The following is a 6,000-nucleotide window of genomic DNA, read 5'->3' as shown; positions in this document are numbered from 1 at the left end:
TTCAGTCACGGGGAGAACCTAGGATTCCCTTGTTCTGTCTTTTGCATGTTTTCTCCCAATTGGTTCATGTTTCCCCTCCCTGTTTCATGTATGAAGTTATGTATATTCATTTCCCTTCTTTAATAGCTATCAGTTCTAGAAAGTTCTTTGTACCTCGACGCCCCATTGGCTCCTTCCCTGAGTCCCTCCTATGTGTTGTTCCCATTGGTTCCCTTCCTGTCAATCTCCCCGCTTCTCTGGATCCCATTGGCTGAGATCCCTTTCCCCGCCTATTCCGTGCCCAGTATAAGAGCCCTGGACCCGCCTACCAGTTCATGTTTTCGTCTCTGCGTGTTCGCGGGTGTGGGTGTGCGTGGAACCCCTGCGGAGAGTCCCCTCTCTTTCTTCTTTGCCTTCGCCTGCGTGCTGCCGCGACAGAAGGGTACAGCCCCTTTGGGTGAGGAGCTCTGCCTCTTTTCCTTGTGTGTTGGGCACTGAGTGCCACCTTCCAGAGGGGTTCCAGCGTTGGCCTCAGGGCTTCTTTGTGTCGGCGCGCGAGGGGTAAACCCTCTTCTGCCGGCTCCCAGTGGCTGCTAAACCCCTCAGATGCCTTCTTTTGGGACAGACTGCAGAAAAATTAACACCTTTTTAGCCTGAGTGAAAATATCTGATGAGAAATGTTGAGTAATTAACCGTCTGTTTTTTACGAAGGAAACTTTTTATTTGAATTTGTTTACTCTGCTGGGATAAGGAGACAATTAAAGGTTAGTCTAAAAGAGAAGACCCAAAGGCCTCAAGGATTTGGCTTTGTTGTCATTTTTGTTGTTGCTCTGTTGTACTGTAAATTCACAAAAAACCACTGAAATATTGTGCTGAACAAAGGCTGGACGTTGGCAAGACTTCACAGAAAGTTTTAAAATACTTTAATCATCTTTAATACAACTTGAAAAGTCTTACAGGTTTTTTTGGTGGCAGTGGTATTACTAAGATTTTTATGATAGTTTTTGGAAATATTTTAAATAGTGCGAATCGCAGTGTGTTTAGAACTCGTGTCTTTTTGAGTCAAATGTAGTATTTTCTTCACTTGATGGATAACTTACGCTTTTGACTTGATTATATAAAATGAGGCTGAATTATAAAGCCTCATTATCTGTACTGTAATTCTCAGCATTTTTTTCAATAGGGAAAACTAAGGCTTTTATTTAAAATTCTAAGTTTTGAGTGAAATGCTTGAGCATTGTTACAGAGACAGTTTCCTTCCCAGTTTCATTGCTTTTTCATCAAATGAGGTTTCTGTAATTGTCCATGCACGCCTGAAGCTGGCAGCAGATAGGAAATGTGTGAAGGAAGACACAGGTTATGGAAGTATCCTTTCTATACGCATCTGTGAATTTAGTTTTACTCTTTCTGTGTAGAACATACTACATAAATGAGTTTTTTCCTGTTTATAACAATTTCCAAATGGAATTATATACAGCTTTTTTTTTTTTTTTTTTTAAGTTAGTGGTGAGTTTAAGACGCTTAGACCCACCCTTGCAGAACTGAACCTTTGGTGGGTTCATTTTTCTATCAGACTAAATGCTGCCTTTTCTGTACTCATTATTGCATTCCAACACCTTTTTCCCTAACCTCACATTCCTGACTGATAATTAGTTGCATATAACGTCTTTTTAAATATATTGTTTGGCACTCGAGACTGTAAAGTGATAGTATCCATCTCGTAAAAGTGTTTGGGAATATTTTTCACTGCCAAGGGCCTTGGTCAGACATGTGCACTGAATGATCAGCTCACCAAGAGTGAGATTTCCTTAGGTGAACTCTGAAGTATCAAACCTGGTCAGTTAATTTGAAGTTCCAGGAGAAGGTGGCCACTTCCCTTGCCATTTTCTGGTCTATGCAGTTCCTGTGTATGGAACTCACCTGTCCTCTTGATGGAGGCTGAGATGAGGAGAGGGAAATAAATATGTAGAACCCACCATTTACAGTTGAGAGTCTGTGATCTGTAGATAGGAGCTTTATTTTCTTCTTATTAAGTCCTTTCTTAGAGCTCTCAGCTGTAAAATATGTTGAGACCAGTGAATTGCACTCATTTTTGGCTGATGATGGTAGAACGCTGGGGCTTAATCTGGTTTCTTAAAACCTGGATTTTTAAATGAAGAATGAAGGACACTAGGCCACAAGAGTAGAACAGTAAATCAGAATTCCCAAACCCAAAGAGGACAGTGTTTACCTGCTTAAACCACGGTCCTGTTGCTATTCATGGGAAGTCATTTGAGGGAAATGGTCTTTGTCCTTAGTCCTACAAAACTCTTAACCTTGGACACCATCTAACAATAGGATGCGTAGACAGTGATTATTTCTGGCTTTCAGGTCTCCTGTCCCAGAGGGGACCCATCTTTGTTCTTTTTGGGAAGGAATTCAGTCATCAGAAAAAGTTCTAATCGTGAGAAGTTATTTGGAGAATATCCACCAGCTTGTTTAGTTTTCTTGTTAAGAGATCAAAGAAAACTTATTTAATTTTTATGTAACATTCATGTATGCATACTTCCTTTCTCAGCAAAAGCTGTAACTTTACCTTGCCATAGTTTCTATTTGTTTTGTTTTATTTTAATACTATTGTGTTTAAGAGCCTGTTGCTCCAGCTGGGCTTTCTAAATCTGCTCTGGTTACCCAGTCTGTCCTCACATTAGCATGAAAATGTTTCTGGTATTGACTTCTAAGCTTAGCTTATGTACCAACATCAGTTTTGACATTTGAAGAATCGGTAAAATTTTGATGGTGAGGTCTGTTTTAAACCTCCTTGTGATTAATGGGATTTTTGCCCCAGATTGCCAATTTTTTTCAGTTATGTTCCTAAGTTCTATTAAAATCCTTAAAATTGAAGTGATACACAAACTCTCCTTTTGTTTTTGTGGATACTTGAATTTAACAGCACTAAAAGTACAGAATACAACTTAAAATGCAAATTTTCACTTACCTTGGTTAATTAAATAGTTGGGTACAGTTAGAATGACCCTTGTTTTATTGTCCTCTTATCCCAGGAGAGCTAACAAATTTGAATTAAAAGTTTCCTTCATAAACATGAAAAAAAACCCCAGTAGCTGCTCTTCAGAGTATTTTCTAAACATTATGAAATCCAATTTGTGCATGTTCCTTTTCACTGCTTTACTTTAAGGCCTGAGCCTGGGGCCACATTCTGCATAAGTAATTTATATTTAAATATTTATATTTTATGTAAGTATACTCTTCTGAATTTGTCACAATAGAAAGCAGTGGTCCTATGAATAATGCAAACAAGGTATCGTGTTCCTCACTGGACACAGTGTTTTACAAAGTACAGAGAAATCTCAGGCGTTTTGTGATAAAAGCCTGAATCACACCAAAGTGTAAAAGTGGAAATACAAACTTCAGGTCAACATTGCATGATCAGATTATTTGAATTGTGCACCAATAATATTGGCCGTGTTTGAGAAAATTCTAATAAGTTGGGTATGCTCAAAATGCTGCCAAGATTATATTTCTTGCAGCACTGCTGTCCTTCCTGTGCTAGCACGTTAGAAATGAGCAGACACTGGGAAATTATGAAAAACATTATTCTCCTCCTAGGTTAAAACCTTCAAGACTGTTTAGCCATGCAGTAAAAACAATCAAATAAAACACACAAAACCACATCCTTCAGGTTATAGAAGTTTGCACAATCTGATCTGTATTGATGAATTTTTTGGGGGGTTCGCTTGCTCCAAAGGAAAAGCCAAAACATTGTGGGCAGGGAATGCATTATCAGGTGTGTAGGGGAGGCCACACATCATCAAGTTGTTGTCTGGTTGTCTCCGTGAGTATGAGTAACTTCCAATTCTGTTGTACCATTACGGAGTAATTTGGTAAATTCATACTGGCTATAATAATGCACATTTCACTACGGTTTTTTTCTGTCAGAAGCAGAAGGGTTTCCATGAAGTTACCAATGAAACCTCTTTTGAATTAGAGGAATAAAAAAATTGCAGGGATTGAAGTCTGACAGATCTGTGTAACTCTCAGGGTTAAGGGATTGGAAAGAGGGAAGGCAGAGCTCTTTATTGCTCACAGAGATACAGAAGCTCAAGGCAAAGGTACTTTTTCTGGAAATAATTTATGATTAACAGACGGGGTTGTTCTTAACCTATAGTGTGTGGAGGCAATGAAAATGGTGCTCCTGGCTGGCAGATTGTGCTGAACTTCTGGATGTACAGAGCCTACGAACTTTCAGCAGCTCAGGATCTTGACCATAAAAATCTGCCAGCTCACATAAGTTCATGTGACCCTCTGGAAGTCACAGGCAGTGTTTCCACAGACTTTAGAAGGCGTTGTGGCAAAGCTCAGTGCTGAGCTTGCAGCGCTTTCCAGAGCACTGAAATGTGGAAAAGGGGATAATTTGCTCCCTGAATCACCAGTTGTGTTGCTAGGGAGCAGAAGTTCCTAACGGAGGGGGCAAAAGCACAGGAAAAGTTTAAGTTAGCAACAGTTTTGTCGTGAGGAATTTCGAGATTCAGTCTGACTTGGAAACAGGCCTGAGCCTACAATCCTTCCTTGTGCTGATACCCTTGGTGTTGCCATTGCTGGGAACACCTGTGATTCCCACTACCTCGGGGGAGATTTGAGGGTGCTTAGCGCTTCTCCGAACTTGGACCCTGTCACTTACACACATGTCATGTGTTGGATTTGCAGAGTCACTCCTTTGGAAAAAAAAGCAATGTTGACTCTTTCAGTCGTTTTGGGTTTTGCTTGGGCCAGACACACTGCGAGAGTGGCTTTTCCCGTAATATTTCACCACTTCAGCTGTTATTCAGCAGCAGGGAACTCAACAGCATATGAAAATGAAAACCAATCTTTTAGAACTTGTCCTGTCATTTAACCCTGGCTCAGATCTGTTTTGTCTTTCTGTGGCTCTAAACGACCAGGAGTGGATTGCTGCTCCTGGCCTGCTGCTTAAATGCCCTTAATATTCATCCAAGGAATATTATTTTCTTATTACCAGCTTTGTACTGCAAAGATGAAGATTTGACCTGAAGATTGGTTCCTGTGTTAGTTCCTCCCCCTGAAAATGTTCCTGAAAATTCGTCTTAACTTTGCCTTTGCCAGACCAGCATGGGGATATTTCTGTAGGTCCAAACAGCACTGGCTACCAAGGCATCTTAACATTTTTAGGCTATATTATTTGGAAGCATGTGGGTAATGAACAGGGAACAGGTGGGAGAAGGAAATGCTACTCCTGGTGAGAATAAAGGCCCAGAGCATCAATGATTTCATTCCATCTGCACAAGAAGTTCATGACAAAATTCCAAGATCCCCAAACTAATCCTGTAACCACAGGATCATCCTGGTCTTAGGTGAGTGTGTGGGACCATGCAATGTCTTCAGCATATTTGAAGCACCATTATTCAAACTCTTCTCTATTTTCCTAATAACTCTCCATACTCATGGCTATTTCAGAAGAACTGCGGAGACAGGCCCAAGAAAAATACGCAGTGCATGCTAATGAACATCGAGCCCATTATCAAAAACTAAAATCCTGCTCTCTGCAGAGAGTTCAAAGAACATAATACAACTTTGATTATATATCTTGTAATGCCAAATTTCCTTACAGGAGCCATGGTTCTAATTTAGTCTTATTTAAAAGCAAACTACAAGGAAAACCACAGAATTCCATGAACCCCAGGGATGCACCCAAGGGGGCATTTGGCGTATTTCATGAAACCTATTTCATTTTCAGTCCCCTGAAATTGCATCATCTCTTGTTCCACTATGAAATATTAGCATTTCCAGCCTGTACATCCTGCTGGAATGCTGTGGGAACCTCATGGATGTGTTGGGAAATTTGCCCCCTTTCCCTCAAGTTCGCTGAGTCCCCACAAAGTAATACAGTTATCTCTTGTGCAGAAAAGGTTAAATCTATTTATTTCAATACTGGAGGTCTAGAAAACATGATATTCAAGGAAGCCACATGTCAAATATATGGAACTTCTACACATCCCTGTAGGAGAT

General features: G+C 40.2%; 1 long non-coding RNA gene across 2 annotated transcripts in view; it reads left to right on the top strand.

Annotated features, from left to right (window-relative positions):
- Positions 1–338: 338 nt before the first annotated feature.
- The window catches only part of LOC109144587, a 75,062-nt gene continuing 69,400 nt past the window's right edge, over positions 339–6,000 (top strand). For both annotated transcript variants that reach the window (XR_002045446.2, XR_002045445.2), the window contains exon 1: positions 339–436. This is a non-coding gene — a long non-coding RNA (uncharacterized LOC109144587). The remainder of the gene's footprint in view (positions 437–6,000) is intronic.

This window comes from Corvus cornix, chromosome 1 (genome assembly GCF_000738735.6).
Source record: "Corvus cornix cornix isolate S_Up_H32 chromosome 1, ASM73873v5, whole genome shotgun sequence".
In the NCBI taxonomy this organism is placed as follows: domain Eukaryota; kingdom Metazoa; phylum Chordata; class Aves; order Passeriformes; family Corvidae; genus Corvus; species Corvus cornix.
This window is presented reverse-complemented; position numbering and strand designations above follow the sequence as displayed.